General features: G+C 39.7%; 1 protein-coding gene and 1 long non-coding RNA gene across 2 annotated transcripts in view; one reads left to right on the forward strand and one right to left on the reverse strand.

The window, feature by feature from the left end:
• Positions 1–14,477, reverse strand: part of Vps8 (vacuolar protein sorting 8 homolog (S. cerevisiae)) — a 211,019-nt gene that overhangs the window by 15,580 nt on the left and 180,962 nt on the right. The window lies entirely within an intron of this gene.
• On the forward strand, positions 1,343–11,018 carry LOC106148372. Its single transcript, XR_001233764.1, has 4 exons — positions 1,343–3,771; positions 4,290–4,309; positions 9,638–9,803; positions 10,817–11,018. It is a non-coding gene; the product is annotated as an uncharacterized LOC106148372 (long non-coding RNA).

Here is a 14,477-nt window from a genome sequence, read left to right on the forward strand (position 1 = left end):
CCCCTGATTTCTCTGGTATTCTAGCGGCATGATCCAGACTGTAGCAAGGGAAGGAGAGCTCAGGTAGAGCATGGAAGTCTGACTGAATTAAGGATTTAGAAGTAGGAGCCTGGGAAGGGTAGGACGGGCAGTGAGCAGAATTTGAAGTTAGGTTGAGCTCCAGAAATCAGTATTGGAATGTAGATGCTCATCAACACAGCACTCACAATATCCAGCACACAATCAGAGGTTTCTAGATATGTGGAGTAGGAAAATGTGACCCATAACAAGGAAAGAAATTTGACTAAAACAGACTCAGAGACGGTGGTATTAGCAGACCATTTAAAATATCTATTTTATAAATATGTTTAAGGATTTAAATGACAGGAAAAAGGTACACAGTCATGGGGTGTATAACAGTTTGGTCAACAATGGACCATATATAAGACAGTGGTTTCATAACATAATGGAGTTGAAACATTTCTATCGCACACTCACATTATAGCTATCATAATGTCACAGAGTAACACGTCACTCATGTGTTTGTGGAGATTCTGGTGTAAACAAGTCTACTGCACTGCCAGTAGTGTAAAAGTGTAGTATATAAATTATGTACCGCACATACTATTTGATGACAATACTATGTTACCAATTTAAGTATTTATAGTACTCTGCTTTTATCATTATTTTAGAGATTATTCTTTCTACTTATAAAACCGGTTATAAATGTTAAACAATATGTTGTGATCTAATCAATACAGTGGGGCCTCTCTAAGGGTGTGGTATATTTAGAACAATACCTACCATCAGCAGATATTCTACTATACAACCAAAGAGCTAAAACTTAAAACTTGTTCATGTGATTATAAAAGAACCAATGTATCATAGACAGAATGGATTTAGGGGGCTGGGGATTTAGCTCAGTGACAAAGCGCCTGCCTGGCAAGCGCAAGGTCGTGAGTTCGGTTCCTGGTACCAGAGAAAAACCAAAAAAAAAAAAAAAAAAAAAAAAAAAAAAAAAAAAAAACAGAATGGATTTAGGATATGTACCAAAGACAACAAAATACAAATGTCCCAAGGAAGTGGCTTCTGTCAAAATAGACTGTACCAAACATCAGTCCGTATTTCATCTATCTTCTCCCTTCCCTGTGCTTTAACAGAAAGAGATTTCTCAGTTTTCTGAATATACCCAGCCCAATGTTCTGATACTGTATAAAAAAGTGTGAACTTCCAGGGATGGTACAATAACTGATTTGGTACACTGGTCATTACAAATTTTTTTTTTTTTGTACCAGGAATTGAACTCAGGACCTTGCACTTGCCAGGCAGGCACTTATGCCACTGAGCTATATCCCTTGCCTGTCTTCCATAAAACAGAAGCCACTCAGACTGCGTTCCTTCCCTCTTGCTTCCCACAAGGAGAAAGCAAGAACGATCATCAATGGCAAGTGGCAGTTCACCAAAGCAACACCAAGAGCTGGCTTCACACTCAGGAAGGAATACTACGCCTCCTCCTCGTGGTTTCTGGTACTCTACACAATCAGAGAAACTTCTCTGGTAACATACTATAGAAATGATCCCTGAAAGTATAGCCTTTCATTACAGAAGGCTGTATTCTGCCATTATAGTGTATCAGCCACCTGAGAACACCATCAGGGCAGTTCAGAGCAGACTCAGATTATAAAGCTGTGCTGCTTGGATTCTATGATCTTTATAAAATAAGTAATAATTCTGCACAGTGCAATTAAGAAAGGTCTACTGAGTTGTTTTAATGTTCAGTAATGGTCTGTTAGCTGCTCTGCACACATACTGAAAAGAGATAACTGCCACGTATTAAGGGAAATACCTGCAAGTGTCAGGAAATGGGAGGAAAAGCCCATTTGTAACTCAATCAACAGTCTACTGTAGGAGCCAAAAGTCCAAGAAGATGGTAAACACAATGGAACTGTGAGGGGGTGCAAGGATGGAATAGAGAACCACCACTAGCACTGAGATGACCTCACATGCTGTCCCCTCCAAGAGACTCAGGATCTGAGCAGAAACAATCATGCCGAGGTGTAATGTTGAAAACAGGAACACCAGTCCTATTAGTTCTCAAAGGCCACAGCATGGTGACTAGTGAATGAAGCTACCTAGGTCTTTGATGATGTGGTTCTCATGTAGTGTTCTACCCTTGGATTTGTTTTACACAAATATTTTACTAATGATTTGAATAGAGGTAAAAGAAGTCTATGCATCTAATCATGATTCTTGAAAGTTATGGAACAATATAAACAAAGCTCTGCACTTGGACCCAGAAACAACAGTGTGAACATCAGTAGCATGTATGAACAGAATGAGGAGTTTGATATCAAATATGTTCACTGAATCAACCATTCAAAATGACTGCTGGAAATGTTAATGTGCTTTTGCTTCCATTTATAGAAAGAGAATCTAGAATAAGGAAGGTGATGATTTCATCTTGTTTTCAGGTGACCTCACCTGAACTACAGTAGCAGTAGTGAAGAGATGGGGCACGATGCGGTGGAGATGACAGAAGAAATGCACTGCGGATGTTCTGCCAGACAAGAGAAGAACAGCTGAGGATTCACGACTTCAATTACACGAAGGCCTGGGAGGCTGTTCTCTCAAAGAGGGGTTAGATATCTTTTGGTAGCTCCCAGAGGAAGGACTAGGATAAATGGGTAAAGGTGTCATCCACCATAGGGAAGAACTGTTTTAGAGCTTCTTCTCTAAAGCGGAACATCCTGCTTCCTGAAGTGGTTCTCATGCAGAAGCAGGGTACTGGTTATTTAAAAATGGATAAGGAAAGACCAACTCCCAGCAGACAGCCTGAGGAGCCACACTACCCTGCTCCCAACTGAAACTGGTGGAAAGTATTTAAAAACAAAACCACCAGTCATTTAAAGATTCCAGCAATGGTGTTAATATAAAGAATAGTTTATTTAGTTAGCTTATGAGTAAGGCAGCTAGCTAGGGAGGGGCCTAAGTCAGAGTCGGCTAATCAGTCATATTGATGGGAACTGAAATGAAGAATAGACAGTGAACTAGGACTTTGGACCAAGGATGAACCTCCTTAAACAACATGGAATGCAGCTCCTTTCCTACTAAAGAGAAGTACAGCCACTCTCTACTAAGCTCTTGAGTTCTGAAGAACTTCAAATGCAAAATAATCATTTTTTTCCTCTAAAATGCCAGTTTCCTTTAAACTGTGTATGCTGAGGAACTGGGTTGGAGAGTCTGGGTTTCATTTGCTCATTTTAAATCCAAACAGCCACCTGTGAGCTGGCCACTGAACAACTGGGTGGTTCTTGTGCTCAGCTTATCTATGTATAACTAGTTCTGGATAACAGACCATGTGGCCACCCACTCAGGACTCTTCCTGGAAACCCAGGAGTTCTTTTTCTTTTCTACCATAAAACTCTCCTAACCTCCTCCTTGTTTTGCAACTTCATTCCTTGATGTTGTGAGACCAGGAACTCAGCATATCTGACATCTCACAGGTTGGGAGTTATTTTTACCCATCAAATTAAGGGCAAATAGCAAATGAAAAGATAATTATCCCCAGAACACTATGAATTTGTTTAAAACAGTGAGTGTCTGTGATATTTGGATCAAGACTGTCCCTTTCCCACTTCCCAACTTAGTGAGGTGGAGACTCCACACCAGACTCTTGCAGTCAAGAGCAGCAGGCTCTCCCTCCTCCAAGTAGGAGGCCTTTTTCTGAGTAGGAGCAGGACATCAGCAACTCTCATCCTGCCTTCAGCTACACATGTCTGGATTAAGTTCCAGGTGAGTTCACCTCTGAGGTGGTAGAGATTCTTTCTTCTTACACACTCCACTGATAGGGCTAAGTGTTAAAAAGCCAGGGTCCACGATTGCCATTGTCTTGCCTTGAGAGATAGTGGCTCCATGCCAATGAGGCAGGAAATCAGGGTGTGGCAAACTGGATGGGCAAGTGGGTGTGACCTGTCAATCACAGAGATCCAAGATATGCACAGAAGCCCTGCACCTGAGACCAATCAGAGAATGCTATCTTTAATTCTTCTTGTGAGAAATCAAGGTAAAATGGCTTAGATCTGACACCAGAGACACAAAAGGAGAGGGAAATATAAGGCTGCCATTAAACTCTAGACCACTATGCTCACTCTTTCACAGTGGCCTGCTCTCACCCTGTAGAGTGCACTTCTTTTCCTGTGCTCAGTTGTAGTGAATACACCCATACTCACTCTGCAGAGCACGTTTCTTTTCCTACCTTTTGTATAAAACCTCAATAATTTTGTACTTTTTTTGTCCAATTCTTTGTTTAGGACAAGAACACCAGGACAAGGTAAGTCAAGAGGACTAGAGGCTGCAGTGCTCCTCCTTCCAAAGGCATTCAGCTCCTAGAGGGTGTGCACATGAAGGGGATGTAGGGGAGGTCAGGGTAGGGTATGATATTCAGAGAGAAACTTGCCATTATCCCTACTCTCAACTCCAGAGTCCTGGCTCAGGAATTGTTCTTTGGGAGAGAAGTAGGCCTTTAAACATATAGCTTCTGCTTTCTTCCAAAAAGAACTGACTTCCTTTACAACAGAGCACAGAGATGGTGAAACTTAAGTATGTTCTTAAGAATAGTGGAAGATGCGGTTAAAGGGAACTGGGAGAAGATTCACCAATCTAATGAAGACACTATCTATCTATCTATCTATCTATCTATCTATCTATCTGGGTATTGAGAATTGAACTCAAAACCTCATGCTTGCCAGGCAGGCACTGTGCCACTGAGCTATATCCCCAGCTCTGAAGACACAATTTAGACTACAGGTTGATTACTCTGCAGAAGAGAACTAAGGAAAAAGACAACTGAGAGGAGCCTACATGAGGCCACAGGAAACATAAAAAACAGACTTCAGAAACTATTGTTTAAAACGGAAACACAATTAGACTAGATTAGCTTGAAGAGCAATTTGTATCCTAGTGGCCACTGTTGAAAACAACAGAGCAATCACCAGGCAAATACTGGAGTTTAAGAGCTGGATGTGGTCAGAAAAGAAAGAGCCCAGCCACTAGCACTGTAATCCCAGGGTGACTATAGATATACCTCACATTATATCTCCCTGAGGTGTAATACTGTGGAGGAAAACAGACTTCACTACATTAATCTAGTCAGTCATTAAAATAAATGTAGGCCAGGCATGGTGGTACATGCCTGTAATCCCAGCACTCAGGAGGCTGACGCAAGAGTATCATTTGAGACCAACCTAGGCTACATAAGTGAGCTCAAGGCCAGCATGAACTGCATAGTGAGACCCTGTCTCAAAAAGACAAAAATATAAAATAAACTAAAAAAAAAAAAATGTAAATAAGCAAATCATAGTAACGGGGGAGGGGAGTATACAGAGTATACAATATATTACCAAAAATGTCCAGTTTCCAGTAAAAATATGAGCTATGCAAATAAACAGGAAAGTATGATCATACTCCCAGAAAAAAAGCAAGAAACACAAACAACCTGAGGAATAACTAGATGCTATATTTAGTGGGAAAAAATAGTTATTATGAGTATGTTCACAGAACTAAAGGAAAGCATGATTTGAAAAGTAAAAGAAGCTAGGACAACAACATATATCAAATAGAGAAGATGAGTAAGGACATACAAACTATCTGGAGCTGAAAACTATAATAACTGAAATAAAAAGTTCACTAGAGGGTGAATAGTACATGTAAACTTGCAGAATAAAGAATTAGTGAACGTGAAGACAGGTCAATAGGGATTATGCAAGCTGAAGAATGGGGAGGAAAAAAAATAAGGAAAAATGAATAGAGCTTTGGAGAAGAAATGTGAAGCGGCACCACACAGTAACACACAATTTAATGGGACTAAAGAAGATAGGAAAAGAAAAATTTTTGAAGAAATTTTACCTAGAAGCTTCTTAAATCTGTTGAAAATAACCTAGACATTCAGAAAGCACAATGACCTCTATATAGGATAAAATAAAAAAGAGCCACAATAGATATAACAAAAATGCTGAATGTACGTGACTCAAAATCTTGAATATAGCATGAGAAAAAACACTAGTCACTTATAAGGAATCTCAGTAAGAGTAACAGCAGAAATAATGAGGCCACAAAGCAGTGGATAATATACACAAAATGTTAAAAAAAACAAAGCATAACCCTGTCAACCAAGAATCCTATGTCCAGCAAAGGTATATTCTGAAAATGAAGGTGAAACAAACTTTCCTAGATAAGAGAAACTGAGAATTTGTTGTGAGCAGACCTGCTTGACAGTAGCTATTAAAGGGAGTTCTGCATGAAAGCAAGTGACTGAAGAAGCCATGTCAAAGCCACATGGAAGATGGAGAGCTGGAACAGCTAATCATGAAATTATAAAACACTGTAGAGATGAGCTCCTTTTTTTTCTCATTACTGATTTTAAAAAGCAACTGCATAAAATGTGTACAACAGAATTTTGGGCCACAAACACAGAAATTTATACATAGAACTATGCATACATGCGTATATCATATCTGCACAAAAGAGATGTGTAGAAGCAAAGGTTTACCGAGCTAAGCACATGACAGGACACAGTAAAGTACTATTTAAAACAACATACTGTTGAGTTTGTAACACTCACAAAGGTACTACGTATAATAATACCACAAAGGAGGGGAGGAGTAATGTGTTATTATATAACTGGAATTGAGCTAGTTTACAACAGAATCTGGATCAGAAAAGCTAAAACACATATGGGAAATCCCAGAGCACCACTAACAAACAAACAAACAAACAAACAAACCGACTAAGAACCTTAAAAATTCTGAAAAATCATTAAATATTCATACAGACATACAGATGGCAAACAAGCATATGGACAGATAGTTAACATCATATCATTAGGGAATTGCACATTTAAAAGAAATGTGATGTCGCTAAATGATACCAGTATTTTAGAATGGCTAAAATCCAAAACACTGACAACATAAGTTCTAGTAAGGATGTTGAGCAATAGCTGTTCTCATTCATTCTTGAGAATGAGAAATGGCATATCCACTTTGGAAGACAGCTGGCAGTTAAGAAAATCTGAACATGACTGCTATAGTTTGTATGTTGAATGTCTCCCAGAGGACTATGTGTTAAACGCCTGGTCCCCATGGAGGCACTCTTGGGACTTACTATCCATCTTTAAGTGGTAGGGCCTATTTCGAAGGTCCGAAGGTCCCTTGCGGGTGCTATCAAAGCTGATGATGGGACCCTAGGCTCCTAGTTCTCTGTTTCTTGGCTTGAGATGTAAGTGGTTTGTTCTATTATGTGTTCTTGGCATAATGTGCTGCCATTGCTAGAGGTCCAAACAAAGGGGACTGTTTGATCTTGGACTAGAATCTCCAGAGCCATGAGCCAAAATAAACCCTTCTCTTATAAATTAACTGTCTCAGGCATTCTGTAATAGTTATGGAAAACAAATATGATAATCTTAACATACAATGTAGCAATCCTGCACCTAGGTATTTATCCAAATGAGAACTTATGCCGTTATGATTGATACATTGTATCAGCTTGAGGAGTCTAGAAGCTTAACTAAGTAACTCAGCAATTCTACATCCTGGGGTGAAAAGGACATTCCCTCACCACTCTAGGATGTCCTTCACTGTGTCAATTTGAGAAGCTTAGAAGGTTAACTATGTGACTCAGCAGGAGCCAGAGCCCTTCCTTTATATTCATCCTGAGTCTGCGCAGGAGGGCCTGGAGATGGTGTAGGCATGGGCTAACAGTCGGCATATGATATAAGGGAGAAAAAGAGGCTCGCTTCCCCGCCTTTTGCTCTTGCTGCTTTTGCTGTCTTGTGCCATCTTGAAGTGTTGCCCCTGTGCCATGTCACTCTGCCTTGGAGCCAGCTGATTACGGACTGAAACCTCCACAAACTGTGAGCTAAATACTTTTCCTTCCTTAATTTTGGGCATTGGGTATTTTGTCTCAGCAACAAGAGAAAAGTAACTAAGACATATGTCCACACAAAAACTCACATATATGATTACTGGAGCTTTACTCATAACTGTAAAAACCTGGATGCAACTAATTTGGTCTTCAGTAGATGAATGGATAAACTTTGGTACATTCAGACAAGGGAATGTTATTCAATGATTAAAAAAAGGAGAGAGAGCTATCAAGTCATGAAAAGACACTGAACTCTTAAGTGCTGCTTATCAGGTGAAAGAAGATAACTGGAAAAGACTTCATACTTGTAACTACAGGGCATTCTAGAAAAGACAAAACTATGAACATAGTAAAAAGATCAGTGGTTGCCTGAAGTTTGGGGAGGCAGGACGGAAGGATAAATATGTACACAGGGATTTTGGGGGTAGTCATACTATTCTGTATGACACTCTGGTAGATACATTTCATTACACATTTACCAGAACTAAGAGTACGCAACATAGAGTGAACCCTAATGTAAACCATGGGGTTTTTAGTTAATAAGAATGCGTCAATTATAATGAATGCACCACACCATAAAACACTCCTAACAATATCCACATAGTGGCTACCTACAGGTACTAGTTCTGTCCTCTAACCTATTAGGAACACCCACACTTTCTTTCACATGAGTGTCCTTCAAGCCAGGCGTAGTGGCACATGCCTGTAATCCCAGCACTCGGGAGGCTGAGGCAGGAGGATCGTTGCGAGTTCAAGACCAGCCTGGGCTACAAAGTGAGCTCAAGGCCAGGCTGAACTGCAGAGCGAGACCCTGTCTCAAAAAAAGACAAAAACAGAAAAAACAAAACAAAAAATCAAAAACAAATGAGTGCCCTTCAGATGTCTGAAGGCAACTAGATATCAGCTTCCTTACATTAGTATAAAAAGGCACTTGATTTGCTGAGATTTTCCATCCTGCCTATGCAAAAACACAGACCAAATCACGTTCTTGGTTTCCTTGATTTTTTTTTTTTAATCAGTAAAGGCTCTGAATTTCCATTTGGATAAAAGTCCTACTATGACAAAGATTCTAAGGAAGATGCACTGACATCCATCAAGGGCTTTCCCTTTGTTGTTTTTGAGGACTTGAATCTTTGCAGGAAAGAGTTAAGGGTGGAATAAAAAGGCAAATGAATATTTAAGCCACCGCTAAGTGATGGCCTAGATGATGATGCAGCTACCCCAGTGCTTTCCTTATTTTGTGTTTCTCTTGACTTGTGAAACTCTTCACCAGCCATTCTCAGGACCAGCCAGCTGAGACACTGTAACCAGCTGTCTTGTTGTTATGGAAACAGGGAAACAGCAGCTTGGCAAGACTTTTTCTGGTAAAAACAGAAAACAAAACAAAAATCCCTGCAATTCAATAAACTTCAGCAAGTGTAGTTGTCTGCATTCCCAACATGAGTACCAAGACTAGGAACTGGGTTTTAAAAATCTAACTTCACCAGAGTACTTGGAATAAAAGAAATAATCTCTAAATTCTTATACTTGAATATTTGAGAAACAGCAAATCAATTTCTCCACCAGTTTAGTCACCAGTGATGTGCAGATGTGCCAAGAGAAGCACTATATATTTCACTGACTTTAGTCCCTCTAAAGCCTAGCACCTAACTGAGGCTTGCTAAATATTTATTGGTTGGAACCACAGAAATATTGGAAAAGTTTTTCACTCTCCCATTCCCTGTATTTTGTATCTAAGCAGAAGTTACTCTGAGGAAACAACTATGAACGTTTCAGTGGCACAACTGGCCGGAGGAGTCTTTGGCCACAGTGCAGACATGACTGTGGAAAAGCTACTTGACACCAGGCAGTATCTCAGAAGGAACCAGGCTTCTGGGATTAATCTTTGAGACAAAATGCTATCTCTGGTGAGTATGCATATGACAGATCCAACTTTTGCTACAAAAGTCCCTCGAGGGTATTTATTTCTTCAATAGCTGAGCAGAGATGTATCATAGCTAAGTGGTCTTTGAAGCTGCCATCAACTAACTCCTTTCATCCACCTCAGCCATTGTCAACACCTCCCATTTGGATCTAGGCCTCGCACTGTACTGGACCACTGTGTCAATTTTCATCTGACAGCAGTGTTTCCTGACTTTTAAATTTCAGGTCATCCACGATTAAACAATGAAAAGATTCTGGGGAAGCATGTGTATCTTCTAACTTTGTAACTAGTCAATTAAGAAGAAATTCTATATACAGAAAATAAATATTATATACAAATTTCGTATACTACACATATCTATACAATAAGTATTTGTAGTCCAGAGATTTTGTAAATATCTATAAATGCAAACTGCTGTGAAAAGATACATGGGGTAGAATGTGTCATACCCTCTGACACACGGAGGTCCTCAAAAGTGACTGCTATGTGAAACACACGTCCCAAGAAGTTAGCAGAGCCTTTCAGAGCACTGCTCCTGCTCCCTCAGCAGGTGAATGCAGCTCTTGGCAGGGCTGGTGGTGAGGAGAGTCAGCAAACACTTTCTTCAGTTATGGGTCAACAGGGACTCTACTGCATCACCAAACGGCTGCTTCCTTTCTGTTTCTTACTCATGTCACTTTTGCAGTCTCTGTTTAACAGACACTACCGCTTCCATCTGTCAATGCAACTCTGGGAAGAGAAACTCTAGCTCAAGGATGAGAACCAGAATAGACAGGTAGATGTATACAGACAAGGGATAGGTAGATATATATACACATGAGCGTATACACACAAAGATTTTGTACGAGTGGGGAAGTACTAGGAGGTGCTGAGTGTCACGCTGATCTTCATGTAAATCTCCCTCAAAATACTAATTCAGAGCAAAGAGTAGGAAACTAGCCAAGCGAGGAATATGTGTCTGAATCAGCAACGATGTTTCATTTGTTTCTCTTCCAGTTATCACAGCCAGAAACCTCTTTTCTCCTCAGTCCCATAAACAACTACAAATCCTGTGGGATTTTCTTCATATTTCATGCATTCATTCATTCATTCTTGGACAACTGAGCAACTGCTTTCTTCTATACTTACACATACAATAACAGTAAGCAAAACTGATATGGTTCCTGCTCTCAGGACACACTTGCTCTAATGAGAGATGTATTTAAAGAGGCAATTTCAGTGCATCAAGGTGAGTACAATGATAGAGACTAGTTCAGGGGGCTATGAGCTCAAAGAAGGAAGGACACCCTAACTGATACTTACGCAGAGTGGAAGGAAGAATTTTCTGGGCAGGGGCAGCTAATATTGAGTTGATTCATTAACACAGCCTAGGGTTAGGAACTTTTTTCTTGCCCACACAACTGACTTATTTTTTAAATTAGCCTTTTTGCCCTTATACTTACCTTTAGTAGAAACTTATCCTCAAGATAAAAAGCAAACTTCACAGACTGGGGCTCTCTGAGGTTTGGATCTCCGTTCATCTCTTGCGAGACCTTCTCATGCTTTTACACTGAACACATACACAGCCTCCCCTATTTACTCCATTGTGCTACACTCACCCCATCTATCTGCCTGGGAGACTTTGTCCTTCATTTTTCAAAGCTAGATCAAGCTCTTCTTCCTCTGGGAAGCCTTCCTTCACTCCCTGCACTGGCACAGGCGTCTGTTACCGTGCACATGTCAGGAACTACAGACACCATTAACAGCCTGATAATAAATATGTGCTATTTAGTTTGGGCTTCAACTCTGGTGGTCAGAGGCCCTAATTAAGAATATTTATTTCAGGAGCAGTGAGCTCATATGAAGTCCCTGAGAAAGCTACCAAAAGCCCTATAGCTCTTCATTTGTTGACCAATACTTAAGACTGTAAGTTAACAAAAAGCAAACAAACAAATCCTTTAAATCATTCAATTAGTGGCTTATTGATCAGTATTGTAAATACTAGAAATGAGCTCTTATTGATTAAAAGATATTCAAGATAGGTAGACTGGATAAAATAGATATAGTCCTGATTCCTACACAAAAAAGGCTTAAGTTCCCACTTATCACTCTGGCACTTAGGAGTGCCACCTGGGGCCACCAGCTCCAACATGTGCTTCCGCTATTATGTGCCACTCTCAACAGAAGCCCAAACCCGTGGGGCCACCAGATCTTGAACTTGAAACTCCAAAGCCATGAGCTAAAAACAAAGCTTTGCTTCAGAAGTAGTTGGTGGCAGGCACGCACTGGAGAAACATGAAGCTGAGGTATATGGGCTCACGCTAGCCCCTCACGTTACACGTGATGGTTCTGAGTGGCGGTGATCACGGCCTCAGACTTGTCTGTCCTCACTGCTTGACAGGAGTGCAAGCGCTTTTCATGTACAGAATGTACTAGGGTTATTCAGACAACATATTTTGTTTTTATTCTTTGCTTTTGAAAAAGTCTCAGAGGATTCCGCAGAGAAAAGGGACCTGTTTTGCCACACAGCTTTGAAGCTAAAAGCTACTGTTAGTCAACAGAACCAGCAAGTTGTTATTTTTGTTCTACAGTGCTTTGCTGACATGGATGGTGGCTGAAACTGTAAATAAAAAGGTAAAGGAAGAAAATGTTTCAGCTATCAGCAAATGAAAGATGGTAAGAGAAAACACAGCAGAAATATCAGTGTGTTTACATGTTTCAGTGGCAGTGTTGCAGCTGAGAGAAAATGGTTTCAGTCATTCTCCTGATGTCATCTGAGAGCTGCTCAGGTGAAGAACTCTCAGCCCGTCTGTACCACAGGGTTTACAGGCAGGCTGGGACTAAAAAGGCCAGATGACAGGTCTGGTCTACGCACACTTACTAAGAACCTCTACATGGCATGTGCCGAAGTGTTTATATCTCTGACCAACAGTTTTAGACATAGCTATCAAGAGGGAAAGCATATTATTAAAAAGGATGACATAATTTTCCCTCAGAATACCTCTCACTGACAATGTACCTGGTACCGAGGATGGGAATTCTAGAACACTGACAGTCCTCAGTTGCCAGGAGACAGAGCTGGGTCCCAAACCCCACTTGGCTTCTCTGGAAGAGCCAAGTGGTCCTGGCAACATGTCATTAAAGCATCCAATCAGAAGAAACTTCTGACAGTATTAAGATGATTAAATATCACTGTCATTTCAAGAAGATTGTTCACGCGAGGAGAATAAACACACAGAAGGAATTTTTTTTTTTAAACTTTAAAACTCACCTTCTTAGCAGCAGGATCTCCTCTGGACTGATGGTATGATGGAGACATTTTTACCTGGAAAAGAAAAGGGCAAATATTTTCAATATTGACTTAGTTAATAGCTTATGTTTATTTGATTCACATTCCATCAATTCAATCAGGCTTGGGCTGTAGCTCACTGGTAGAGCACTTGATTAGCATGTGTGAGACCCTGTGTTTGATTCCCAGGACTACAAAAGAAAAAAAAGTCAAACCAAACAAAAAGCAAACCCCCAAAACACTGCATTGGTATAAGAGAGATAAAACATTCTCAGAGGAACAATGAGTAGACTTTATATTAAGTTCCCTCACAGTTTTTCTAGAGACAAAAAGTCAGTAGTTATCCAAGATAAAAATATGATTAGAGTAAGAAAAATGGAAGAGATAGTCCAAGATGGTTTCAATCAAATGGCATGGAACTGAACAGATAAACAGCCGCAGTGGTACTGTGAACAACTGAGGCAATAAGTAAGCAATGGGCGGCATTTTTGCAGAGGTAAGTGAGAAGAAACGAGTTTTCAATACAATAATATGGACGAATCTCAAGTAATTACACTGAGTGAAAGAAGTCAAAGTATACATATTTTATAGGTCCATTTATCCAAAATTCTAGAAAATGAAAACTAATCTATTATAACAAAAAGCTAATCAGTGGTTGCCAGGGAACTGAGTACATTTTTGATGGTGATGGATAGGGCCATTATCTTGATTATGGTGATAGATTCATGGATAGGTAAGTACATCTGTCAAATCTGTATACTTTATTTATTTATGGTTTATATTAATTACCATATTACCTCAAAAGGCACTGTAAGAAATTTGTAAGATGCAGCTAAAACAGCAGTTAGAAAGAAATTTATGGCCTTATAAGCTACCTTGGAAAAGAAGAAAAAGCCTGTGTTTCCAATGTGAGAAACTAGAAAGAGAAGACCAAAATAAGTACAAGAAAAGAAATGAATAGAAATCAGTGAACCAGAAAAACAAAACAGAAAACACTAACCAAAAGCCAAAAGTTGGTTCTCAAGAAAGATCAGTAAAATTGATCATAAACTAAGTGTAAAGGATAGCTTTTTAAAAATTTTTTTAAAACTTTACAAAACTTAAAGAATGAACCCAAGATGATATAAAAAATATGAACAGCTTTATTAAAGAAACTGACTTTGTTAAAAACTATCTTTCCACAATAAAAATTCCAAGTTCAAGGGCTGGGGTTTAGCTCAGCGGCAAAGCACCTGCCTGGCAAGCGCAAGGTCGTGAATTCGGTTCCTGGTACTGGAGAAAAACCAAAAAAAATAAAAAAAAAAAAAATTCCAAGTTCACAGAGTTCCAGCAGTGAATATACAGTATTCCTATGTTAATATACTGACTAATGTATGAAATCAGAATATC

The sequence above is a fragment of the Chinchilla lanigera genome, unplaced genomic scaffold, assembly GCF_000276665.1.
Source record: "Chinchilla lanigera isolate Chin_1 unplaced genomic scaffold, ChiLan1.0 scaffold00019, whole genome shotgun sequence".
Classification (NCBI taxonomy): domain Eukaryota; kingdom Metazoa; phylum Chordata; class Mammalia; order Rodentia; family Chinchillidae; genus Chinchilla; species Chinchilla lanigera.